General features: G+C 36.2%; 1 long non-coding RNA gene across 1 annotated transcript; it reads right to left on the reverse strand.

The window, feature by feature from the left end:
• Window positions 1–1,157: 1,157 nt before the first annotated feature.
• On the reverse strand, window positions 1,158–5,383 carry LOC118684168 (uncharacterized). The gene is made up of 3 exons (XR_004979782.2): window positions 5,323–5,383; window positions 2,448–2,601; window positions 1,158–1,237 (listed from the first exon to the last, which is right to left on the reverse strand). It is a non-coding gene; the product is annotated as an uncharacterized LOC118684168 (long non-coding RNA).
• Between the last annotated feature and the right edge of the window lie 8,082 nt (window positions 5,384–13,465).

The following is a 13,465-nucleotide window of genomic DNA, read 5'->3' on the forward strand; positions in this document are numbered from 1 at the left end:
ACAAAGTCATAGAGAGGATCTGGAGGAATGTTTTTTCCAGAAACAAAATTAATTTATTTTCCTGATGATTTTAACTGTAAAACTAGATAGTTTAGTATGTTGTTTTGTTTGGTTTGGGGTTTTTAAATTGCTAGTTGCCTTTTTTTCAGATTGAAGATTCTTTTCCTATTTGTTAACTCTGGATCATTTTTATTCAGTACCACTGACATAACAGCTCAGTGTCTGAGGACAGGGGTTGGGAGATAACAGCAATTTCACAAAAAACAGAGTCCTCTGAGCCAAATACTCTTCCAGACACAACAAGCCCAGCGATTCTCACTGTTTCCACACAGTATTTCTGCAGTATTTTCTTTACCCTTGAAATAAGTCTGTCCCTTATTCTCTAAGAACTGAAGAAATATCTTCTGTACCTGGAATGAGAAAAATTTGGGAAAAAAATTAATTTCCATTGCAATTAGTTTTACCCATCTAATTTGCAGGCTTTTCTGATCTGTTCCTCGTGGGTCTAATGGGAAGCATGTATTGCTGAGTATGGCAGCTCATCCCACTGCATTGTTATACAGGCCTAAGGGAGTCCAGTAAAAGATTAAATACATCCCTTAAAAAGTATCTTTCTGAAAAAATAGAACTGTTTCTGTAATTTATCAGAAGACAGAGTCACCTTTTCCATTGACTGATCTTACTGACCAAATTCTGCCCTTTGTTTGGAATATAAGATTTTTTTACTCTCTAACATTAAGCAACATTGTAACATTTCAGCTGCAGTGCTTCATACCTCCACAGTGCCATTTCTGTCTTTTATGTTTAAGTCATATTTCAACACCCCAGACTTGGTGCTCAGATCCTAGATTCCATCTACAGCTAAAGACTGACTTGCCAGGTGAAATTTTTTTAAAGCCCAGTTATAAAACAAGTGGGTCTAGAAGGAAGAGTTTGCACATAACTAAGTACAAAAACATTTATAACTAAAATCTGACAGTTCCAGGATTTACCCAAAATTCCAAAACAGTTACTTTCAGCTGGCTTCAATAATTTTTGAATATGTCTGCTTATAAAACTTATTAAGGGAAGTTTCATTACTGCATTCTCCAGCTCACCTGCAAAGAAGAAAGACACTGAAGTGAGTTACTTCTGACTTGAATCTTCATCAACATTGTCTATCTTTCAATGGCCTGTGAATGCAACTATAATAAACATCTGTGAAACATCTGAAAGCATCTGGGTTTTCAGGTTCCCTCTGAAAAAGAGAAAAATCTTCATAGATATCATAAATCTTCTGAAACAAATTTCTAGAATCTCCAAAATCATCAAGTAGTAGGCAAACTCTTCATTTTCCAAACAAATTCTACTAGTGTTCACAGAATAACACAAGTAAATGCACTTAGCAACATGACTGAAACTTCTCTACAGTATTTTTATTCCAGCTACCAAACCAGTTAGATCACAGAGATCTTCTGGATTCATGGCAGTCATCATCTTCAGAAAGCATTTGACTTTTCTCACAGTGCAGCAAATGCCTTTCCCTGAGGGTGACAGTGAGGACAGTGCAGTCCCTCTCTGCATTGTCATACTCAGCTGTAACAAATTGGACCCCTGCACTCATTTTCCTGCACCTGATAAGCATCTTGCACAAAATTTTGGGGCTATAGAGGACTCCCCATCTGTGAGGCAACACTTGAAAATTTTGATGCACATTTTATTTCTCCTTTGGATGATTGTTAATAACTACCATGTCTGTGAAGGAGAAAACAAAATCAAATAAGCAACAATGTAAGACTCAACTATCTAGAAAGTGCATGATTAAACTGATGAGTTTCTTTTGTACTTGTCACTGTGATTTCATGCCAATGTATGCACTGGACATACACATAATTAATACAAGTAATTTCATAGGAGTATTGGAAGGTTCTTAGAAAAGTTTAAAAACTGGACCAAATTCAGGCAAGAGAAGAAAACTGCCAAATTAAAAGGATTTTTACAGGCAATTTATGCATGGAAGGAAAGAAATCCCCTTTATGACTCGATGAAAACATTCGAGGAGAATCCTCATTCTTCTAACTAATTGCTATTTTTGTCAGAAATGTAAGCGATTGTCATGGCACATCATAAATTACTGATAACATATCATCAGTGAACATTTGTTAAGTGAGATAAATGCAGAGAGTATTAATACTGCTTCCAGACCAATTAACACTCTGCCACCCTTCACCACCCAAGTTCGCTGGTATTTGAGTTATTGACAACTTGAAGCTGCTTGTCTTTAAATAATCCTAGCTGTTGTGGGGTATTATTATCCCAGATGCACTGCAGAATTCCAAATCCAAGTCAGTTATGAAATTTTCCCCCAGCTCCCTCAAAAGGGGCCCTTGTTGACTTCTCCAGTGCTCTGGCAGCCAGCGCCCACAGTTTCTCTGTGGAAAGATGTGACTCATGCCCAATTCACTCACATTTAACATTCTCTCCAGCTCAATAACTTCTGGCAGTCGTTTCAGCCATTTCTGGGTGTCAGAAGCACAGGCTGTTTTATCTGGATGTTCTCTGTGGCTTGTCAAGTGGAGGAGCTGGATTATCATCACATTCCCATCAATCAGGTGATGTTCACTACATATTACAGATGAGCCAAGAAAGAACATTGTAAAGCAATATACTGGTTTTGCTGCTGCAATGGCTGACCATTCAGTCATTGCACGATAATTTGTTGGAAATTAAGGAATTTTAAGGCACAACTTCAGCGATTTCCTACAGCACAAACAATTTCTGAACTATTCTATTCTATTTGGTGTGACTCAAATCAATCTTTGAACTTGTATTACAAGAATTCCCCCTTCTCTAGAAAACACAGACAACCCACTGACTGACACTGACTACTTTTTGGAAAGATAAGTCTGTGTCTGCCACCAACCACACAGCTTCTTACAGCTGCCTTAATGTACACAAGTCTTCTCCTGAGAAACACCAGGCAATGAACAGCCCCTTCCTTGGGAGCTGCTAGATCTGATTAGCTCCTACCAAAATAATATTCCTATTCTGTTCGTCATACACATGGAACTAATTCAAAATGAATCTACAGTCCTATCATCTACTGCAGCAAAATGCTATAATTCACCACTGCTAGATAGATTAAAATAGTAAGATAGCATTATCCAAATGGCAAGCCTTTAAATTTTCACAGCTTTCTAGGCTGCATGACATACACAGGGTGTCCTAAAGTGCCTTCTCAGATCCAGAGAAGTTTGACACTACTTTGGATTTATTAATAAAAACACAACTAAGGCTGGGGAAACAAATACAAAAACTGCAATTTTATTATTCTTTCTGCTTTCCAATGCCTCTGCTCATCAGTCTACCAAAAATTTTGATTTCCCAGGAAAATTTCAAGCCTAAGACATTCTCCCATCCTCAAAATGCAAGATATCCTTTTAGAGATTTCTGCAACACCTGCATAGTTTTACATTTAAAAGAATGGTATTGGATACCTCAGAAACAACACCAAGGAGGACTGTCCCCTTTTAATACTTTTGTGAAAAAATTGCAATGCACTTTTAAGTACTTAGGGTGCTCACAAACCCCTGCACAACTGGCAGAGCCCCCATGTGACCTGCAGCCATACTTAGCAAAGCCATCTCTCTGAACATGATTTTGACAATTTGTCAGATACAGGTTTTTTAGAACTGTTTATGTAATATGATATTTGGAAATGACTATTTAAAGTGAGTTCAAGTGAGAGCAGGACTTGCAAAAATGTAGCAAAACTTTTTCAAACCTTCCATTCAGCTATCTCAGTACTTCTTTGCTTTGATTCATCATAGCTACTTTTAGCCAACTAGAAATTTAATGCTTCATCTAAGGTACCCTTTCTCATGTTGGTCAAAAAAATATATAGTTACTCTACCTTAGACCTAAAATCCAATTTCAGATTTTGTATTCTTTCTGAGACAATAAAACCAGAGGGTATTTCCAGTCAATCATAAGGCACCTATGATTCAAAATTCCAATAAAATTAGATGCGAGTTAGAACTCACCTCTTTTTATTGGTAAAGGGAATCAGGCATTTAAAGGTCAATGATTCCTTTAAAGCATTCCCTTTTTGTTTCCTGTAGCATTCACGTTAGATTATCAAAAATTGCATTGTTCAAAGACACAATTTTTTAAAAGATAAATGCATTCTCTGAAAAGGTGCAGTTAAGAGATAACTAGGAATGTACTTCCAGATTGTCCTAGCTCTGGATACAACTCAGCAACACTATGTAGTTGTACACCATCATCCAAGGCATGCAACTGTACACAATTTTATCCATTTAAAGCAAAACAAAGCTTTTTACCCAGTCAGGAATCACTGGAGATCCACTCACAGCATTTGCATGGCAACAACAACTCTGCACTCTGCACTCAGGTGGGAGAAGTGTGCATCCAATAAGTCACACTGAACAGGTTTTTCCATTAAGCACTGGCTTTCCCTTTGATTATCTCTTACAGATCCATTCCATTGATTGGTCTGGTGCTACTCAGATTACTCTGTGCAGTATTCCTTGGAATTAGCCAGGCATTAATACTGCCTACAATGAGTGCATTCCTAATTAGGAAATTCTAGTCTGTGGGCTGATTTCAATTCCCATTGATTTTGATTTTAATTTTTCTCCTATTAGGAAAAAAATAGGCAGCTTGTGCATGGGTGTGTTAGGAAAGTCAGGGAAGAAAATCAGTAGTGAATGTTTATTGTTCTATCTGCACTTTCTCAAGGATGAACTCCAATAGATTGTTTGGAGGAAGGTTAATGAATTTAGACCAGGGTTTATAACAGCTGCCAGCACAGGGGGAGAGGCTGGGGGGAGCAAACTGCCCGAGGTGAGGAGAGGCTCTTAGAGTAGCAGGAAAGCACATGCTGAGAATTCTGCTTTTTGACAGGCCAAGTAAAGTGCAATTTATGAGATCAATAAACAGACCTGCCACTATAATGGATTAACCAGACTTTCCTTCATCCAGAGGCTTGTGCATTACTGGAGAAAGTGTATATTATTCTGGGACCTTCTGAAATTGGCAGTTTTAGTTGGAATATGCAAGGAAAGTGGAAGGGAAAAGGGAGACAGGATCATCACAAATTCAGGTTTTTTGACTGTTTCATCAAAACATTCCTATACATAAGTCTCAATACAGAAGTTTCCATTTTTTCCAATACTAAACTCATCAACCACTCAGAGCTCCTAATGTGACCAAAAAAAAAAAAAAAAATTAGAAATAAAAAATTGAAGATTTGATTTCTTTATCCATAGAGAAATTTTCCTTACAATCTCCCCCTTATGCTCTCTCCCATCTAACACTTACACATGTGTCAGCTGTTCAGCTCTCCACCAAAATAATGAAACAGGTGAAGGCCTCATGGACCTCTTTTTATGGTGGTGTGCCCTCCTGCAGGTCTCCTGCTCTCTCTTTGGGACTGGTGAACATGCCCTGTAAGAGATGAAATCATGTTCCTTGGCAGGCTTAGGATGTGACAGTGCTGAAATAATGGGTCTGGAGCAATAGCAAGGTTGAGCAGCCAAATGATGAGCACATGGTAAATTCCATGATTATATGTGGGAGCATGAAGTTCAAGTTCCCAGGAGGAAGGAAGTTAACTCCTTTGAGTAGGAGCATACAGGGACACTGAAACCACTTACCCCTGAAATTATGGACTTAGATGAACAGCTCATCTTTAGCTCTGTATTTGTGAGACACTAATAATTACACAGCTCCAGCCCTCACTGAGGTTTCTTAAAACTAATATCTAATATCAATAATAAAGACCCTTATTCCTTCATTTTTAAAACATATTGCCATATGAATAAAATAATGCTGTCTTGTTTGAAGCCAAGCAAAACAATTCAGATTTGGAGAATAAATATTATCTGAAAAAAAAGAATAATAATAATTAAAAAAATGACACCATGTGCATGAGACCAGAAAATAAACTGTCATTTCTTATAAGATTGTTGCTAGATAGGATGAGACATGAACCTCATGCCAGTGTTTCATCTGAAATGGGACAATGGGAATTATTCTCTTGTGAAGATATTGGTTGAAGCAACAAAGCATTAAAAAAAAAAAAAAAAAAAGCTGTAAATGTTTAAATCATATATTTTATAAATAAATATGTAAGTATACACATATTTAATTTCTTACTCCAAGATTCTTGTTAATGTGTATTTATGGGGGAAGTTCTACTACATGAAAAGTAAAAGAGAAAAAAACTAAGTAAATGTCAGTAAATATTTTTATATCTATTTTAAGTAGCTATCCGGTGCTGCTTAAATGCTAATTATTTGTTTAGGGAAAATGAAAAGTAGTAAGTTATTTAATAAAATACATTTCAGTTTCAGAAAATGTCATTATCACACATACCATCTGGCTTGTCTTATTCAGGTATACTATTGATTCACTTTTATCCAAATTTATCCAAGATATCAGATGCCACCACAATCTGAGTATAATGACAAATATGTGAATATTCTTCTGTGTTTGCATACTTTCACAAATGTCAATACAACTGTTGGGGTTATCTTGTCACCTATGTGATCCTTTATGTTTTCTCCTTCTTGACAAGGAACTAAACAGACAAAACACCAAGAAAATAAAATATGCAAGTTGAAAGAGTCCCATGGTTTTCAGATTTAGTATTTCTTTGCTATTTTTGCAATGGGGGTACATAGGCTACTACACAGGTAGGAGGCTTCCAAGCTTACAGCCAGGTGTTGTACATCTATCTGCCTTACACTCCTGGCCCCAAGGGTCTGACTTTCAAGCACTCATATTCCATGCCTGCAATTTTGGGTAGCTAGTTGCCTCGTCTAGTGCAATATTCTTATCTCCAATTTTTGCCACAGAAAACTTCTTCTCCACAAGACACTGAAGACTTTTCACGCTTCAGTGCCCTACATTCTGTTCTTTAGCTCCCCATCCCAGCCCTAGTTTTTTCCTCTAAAGAATAATTCCCATCCAAAAATCCCAGTTTTCATCATCTAGATAGGATAAATTTTGGACAAGACTAAACATACAGAATAGAGGAGACCCAGAAGGATTTCTGTCCCCACATCAGGTACCATTCATCATAGTTTAGACAGGTCTCCAGTGCTGGAGGTGTGATGGAAGATTTGAGACATCTTTAGTCTTATCTCAGTGTAGTGTTGATACAGTGCCATAAATCTGAGTATAAGATGACCACCAGACACCAGTCCCAATGGCTGCCACACCCTTTTTGTACTGGTATGAAAGGAATCTCCTGCACTGTCTTTGGTGTTACATACTTTGCATCTTATAAAGGTGAAAGGAATGTGAGAAAAGCTGTAGGCTTTTAAAAATAAACACGTAGGCTAAATAATACCTAACCTGTACATTGTACCTTTCTGGGATTTTTGTGGGTTATTTTCCCTGCCTTTTTTTATAAGGTTTTTTTTTAATTTGAGTCACTTGCAAATCACATTGTTTCACACGTGGAAATACAATTACTGAGTGCTTCCCCAAATGGAAAAAGTGCTGTTCTAAATTAATTCTGTATGTGTGTTACAAGATTCTGTGTGAGGCCGAGGGCTGTTGACCTGTTTATTCTTCACAGTGTAAAGCCAAAATTCTTCACTCAGTGATCTTATAACACAATTTGAAGGGCTGATGAATGTGAGGAGACAGCCAGTGGTGTGAGAAGAATTGGACTATCTTTCATCTAAATTGCAGCACTGTCTGTCTAACAGATCCTTGTATTCCCTATTCAGGCTGTTACTGCAAACCACCTTCTAAATCCATTTCAGTGTGTTTTCACTGAAATTTCAACAGCTTGTGAATTTTGGAACTGTGAAAGAATGAGATAATGAACCTGTGGAATCTCAAGGCCTGCAGAACTAAAATTTGCTGGAAGAAGGTGGTCTTGCAGCACTCAGATGCTGATAAACAGGAAACAGCCAGGCCCCAGAGGCTGCCTCAGTACTTCAACAGCCAGCATGAGAAAGGTCTGGTTACTGTGCAGTTAGATATCAAAAAGATCTGATAGCTAGAACACTACAGACTCATTTCTCTCTTTTCCACTACTGCTTTACTCAATATTTTCAAAATTAAACATTTCATCTTCAGCATTCGAAATGGTTTTCCATCTCAGAATTAAACTGGATTTTTAAAGGGGTTAAATAAGCATGGGGGAATAATGTCATTGTTTCATTTAATCCAAAATACTGTTTTCTGGTTTAATGTTATTTCATTTTATTGAGAAGAATTGCAAAGATTTGCTACCCAAACAAAAAAAAAGTTACTAACTTTTATAAATATAAATAAATGTGGAACTGGAATTAATTAATTGCAAGCAAGCAAAGATCTTCCTAATCTAAAGAATAAAGTAAAATAAATAATTCCCAGAGTTTGTTACAAAATCCATACTTAAAACTGGAACTGCAGATGAAATTTCATAGGTCCAGGTAGATAAAGAAGGACTGTCTTTATTGATCTACTTTTATGAACACTTGGAAGCTAGTATAAATACAGTTTCCCATCTCAGGGAGCTGTTGCCCATGATTATTGCACTCTACACTTTGGATTTTATATAGTATATTGAGTATGTATATATATATATATATATATGTATACATTGGATATTATATAGTATATTGAGTATGTGTATATATATATATATACACTTCAGATATTATATAGTACATTGAGTATGTATATATATGTATATATATATATATGTGTGTGTGTATATATATATATATATATATATATATATATATATATTTTAGCCTGCTTCTAATATACATCCAACCATGCACAGTCTAAGATGTATGAGATTTAAAAAACAAAGGTTTGTTTTTTCTTCTCTTCCTTACCAGAAGAGTGTTCTGTCAGGCTTCACCTTCTTTAGGCACCTGAAAGTTCACTATTTTGTCTGAAGCTACTGACTGGGATCCCTCAATACCAACACAAGCTCCTTGGGAGTGAGATTCACACATCCGAAATAAGGTCATCTGAATTGCCTTCCATTCATTATAGAGAAGACTAAATAATATACTGTGGACTTTTGGAAAACAAAATTAAGATTAAATTAATTGTGTCTGTTACCATGTAATGGTTGTTTATAACAACAGGAAAATAAGCATGAAATTTAGGAAGACAAATCCCTTCATTTTCTACAGATGTTTAGAGTTTCTGGGCTAAAAGGTGTTGTCAAAAATTACAGAAGTATTTATCCTTTTTATGTACACAGTCATTGTCAATGACCAATATCTAGGCTGCTGCAACCTATTCCCTTTATTATTATACTTGACTCTTAACTGTGAAGTTTTTTTCCTAAAGCTTAAGGATTCAAAAAGTACCTCTATCTTGTCAGACAAAAAACAATTGTTCTGTTCCTACAAATTTGCAGTGATGACATTTTGTGCTACATCTTCTGATGGCAAACAAATACACAAATACACAGTCTTCTAGTAATCCATCCGAAAACATAAACCTTTCCAAGGTGCTTCCTTTGAGAGGCTGAGTGCTCATAGTCCTACTTAGATCAGCCATTCTGTTCAAGTTCCACATTACCTCCCTGTCTTTCTCGACTTAAAAAACCTGCTCTGCTCATTGAATTATTAAGACTTCCATCCAGATCTGTCCTCTATACTTACAACATTATTTTATAATTGGAAAATGATTTAGCAACAGGCTGTGAGTAGAAAAATCAATAGACCTTGGTAATGAGATCTGTCCTACATGTTCCTAATCAATTATTTAAAAAAAAAGAAAGTATATTACAGAGGTACTTCACATGTTACTAATCTTGCAAGCCAATGTTCTGTATTTCTATTTTACTAATAAGGTCTTGTGAGGAAGAGTGAACTCTGTTTAAACTATCATTCATCTTCATTTCATATCCTGCCAAGTCCCTGAGCAAGGCCAGAAGGTCACAAAGCTTTTGTGAAATAATAAACTATTCCTTACTCAGAACGTTGATGATATTATCTCCACTGATAGAGCATCTGTTTTCTACCTCATCAATCACAAACATTGCAATGCTATAAACCCTGTTCTTCAATCTTAAAGAAACAATATTTAGCCTATTTCAGCCTTATCTTTTTGACAAGCTCTGCTCTGCCTACTGTAATGGCAGAACTGTTTTCCCTTCATGTCCTAATAACTCAGTATATCTATGTATAATTCAGTAATCTATACAAAGTAATTTTTTGTTCTTCTTTTGATCAGATTATTTCACTTTTTGAGAAAAAACTCCACTGAAATGCAGATTAGACAGCTTCTCTGTGATAATAATTTTCTTTTCATTTTTGCTTTGTTAAGTCTTTTAATACCCATGCAGAACACCTGGGGTACCAATATTTAGACCTTGACCTGTGCTGACTGCTGCACTGCCTCACAAGAACAAGAGTAGAAGGAAATTCTGAAAGCTCAACCTGAAAGTCATGTTTGGCTCCCCTTTATTCTGATGTCACCCATAACACAGTAAAAGTTTTATTATTAATTTCTGCACAAGATAATTCAGCTTCCTCTCTCAAAATAATAGACAGGAATTTACAAGAATGTAGTCAGGAGTACAGGTGATTACCATCATGAATACAGAGAGAAGAGATTTTTTTTTAACAATTCAGCATTTTTTCCTCTCAATTTCTCTGTATTAAAGCATTTTTAGTCCCATTCCAATTGTACAAGACTTCAGATATAATAAGTCAGACCTGAGAAAGAAGTAACAGAGAGCACGGCAGGTTTCTGAATAGGTGGTAGTGTTTATTGAGATGCAAATATGATTTACAAAGTTGTTAGTCTGCTGAATTTGAAGCTGTTACTCTTCATCAGCACACTGGCACATAAAGCTTCCTGAGCAGGTAGGAATTTTCAAATGCCTTGAAATGTCTATTAATCTAAGTTGTGATCCAGTGTCTAGAAGTATTTGATTATTTAACTGGAAGTTATAACTACTTTGAGAGTCATGTTGTCAGTGACCACCTCATATTTCTATGAGGCTCGTGTCTTTTATAAGGGAAGGCAAAAGATTTATGAAAAAGGTGACCAGCTGGAGAATGAAATTATGCCTTTTTTTGTCTTTTCTTAAACCATGTTTCTTCACATTTGTTCTGATGTGAATGATTTGGATATAAAGGGACACCAACAAAGGCATGAAAGGTACAGAATTATTTGCATTTAATGGCAGCCACAGGAAATGCCATGAAAGAGAGTGCAAGGTCAGCCTTGAAAACCAGAGAATCAAAGACTGTAGTTATTCAAAAAATTGCAAAATCACATTATTAATGATGCATGTTTTGGGGTGGTTAAATGGCAATTGCATTTGTATTTTTGTTCTGGATTCTCAATTATCCATGCCTTGGATTTCAATGAGCCTTTTAAAATTTCTCCACAAGAGGAGGACTAGAAACTACCTTTGGTAACAATATCTGCAATTCAGCATCTGCTGAACAGAAGTTTGTAAAACCCACCAAGTACTGATGAAACCAAACAAAAAAAAAAAAAAAACCCAAATTACCTAAAAGTCACAGGGGTTCTCCTAGTGAAAAAAGTTGATACCTCAACAAAAAGAAGCATTTTGTTCAGGATTATCATTTTTGCAGTCATTCTCACATACTCAAATGTTTACAGCTAACTCTTATTTCATTTGAATAGTCTGTTCTTACTGTTTTGACTCAAATCAACAGTTGACCTCATTATCTTTATGATAGTCAGCTTGTCAAGGTCACAGCAGTGCTCATGTCAATAGCTACAGCTGATTACAAACTTAGAGGTCGTCTTCCTTGTGCTCTTAGCTTTCATTTTGATTAGGTAAATAGGAATTTCATGTAGTCGGTGATTGAACTAGCAAGTGGAAAGTTCCTACAGCAATTAAAGAGGTCCAGGAGAGGCTAAGTAATTTTTTTATATATACAATTATGTTTCTGAAAATCAATCCAACCTTAGGAGTTGGGTCAGAGGGACAATTCAGGCACAGTTAAATATGTATTTATTTAACCATAGTTTGCCATATATATAATTTGCCATATATATGGCAAATTATATATATGTATATAATAATATACATATATATAATTTAAGTATATATAAAATATATATAAATGTATATAATATATATTAATATATAATATATAATGAAATTAGATATTATATTGTATATAATAATATACAATTATATATATATTATATTGTATTAGACACAAGCACAATTATATATATGGCAAACTGCATCAAATATTAATTCAAAATAAACCTCATACAGCCCAGTGATGGGCAAAGATCGTTTCTGTAGCACAGATAAAAGCGGGGCCCAATGTGCCATCAGTGGCAAAGGGAATTCTGTTCCAGATGAGACTCTCTTGTGCCCAGTGCTGAGCTTTATGGGAATCATTTCTGCTGAGATCAGTTGGTGCAGTGCAGCCTCCCAGGTGTGGAGTTGCTGAGCCTGTGCACAGGCAGCCCCAGGAGAATTTCCTTCAGGACTGGCAGCATTCCCAACACGTCTCAGCAGGGAGCACACGGGTGCCAGAGCCATGCACAAGCTGAACAGTCTGAACTCAGGAGAGCTACCACAAGAGCTAAAACACACAGGTCATAATGTGCAGCCAAATTAACTGTCTCACAATGAAGGAAAAGGGCTCCTTTTTCTGCCTGTGTGGAAAGCAAACAGTAAGGTATTGCTTTACCTCAAGTCAGTTCACTCATAGTGTTGGACAACACAAGTTCCTTGATCATGTCATAAATTATCAAAACTGAGCAAACAGTTGACTTCAACCTCAGAATCTTTAAGAAAAGCACCAGATGTCTTATCTTTGGTCTTTCTTTCTGTTTATGTCTCTATTGTTAGAGTTTGACATTTTAACCTTACTGTGACATCTGTGCATTGAGGAGGGCCACAGTAACACACCTGTCCACAAGCTGAGAAATCCTGCTCTGGTTGATGATTACCACTCTGTCTTTGCTCTCTCATCCCATTTGAGTTACACCCAAAGAGAATTAGCACATGCACAACTGCAGGAATCTTGAATACATTTTGATTTACTACACACATGCTAATCTGGCTCAGGAGCCCACAGCTGAGATAACACTTTAAAAACTGCTGAGTGCTCTAACCTTGTCCTGTGATACAGAGATGATAGAAATAATGTCTGCTGATAACTTAAGAATAAGTTGCTACATGGAAAAATCAGTTTTCAATTAATTATAAAGCTGACAGAAAGATTAATAGAGTTGATGTAAATATTTGACCAAGGCCATTTAGAAAGTCCCAATGTATCTCTCAAACCAGTAGGTGAATATCCCAAAATCAAATCTACACAGTGCAGCTGATTTGGCTTTGGAACTGCTCCAAACCCTGACAAGCATAAAATGAGTGTAACCTACTAGCACATGTTTACACAGTGTTTTCTAGTTAAGGATTGCAAAGTAATAATGATTTAGGCTTTCCAATAGCCCAGAAAAGTCAGCAGTCTTTAGGCATGTAAGTACT

Source organism: Molothrus ater, chromosome 1 (assembly GCF_012460135.2).
Source record: "Molothrus ater isolate BHLD 08-10-18 breed brown headed cowbird chromosome 1, BPBGC_Mater_1.1, whole genome shotgun sequence".
NCBI lineage: Eukaryota > Metazoa > Chordata > Aves > Passeriformes > Icteridae > Molothrus > Molothrus ater.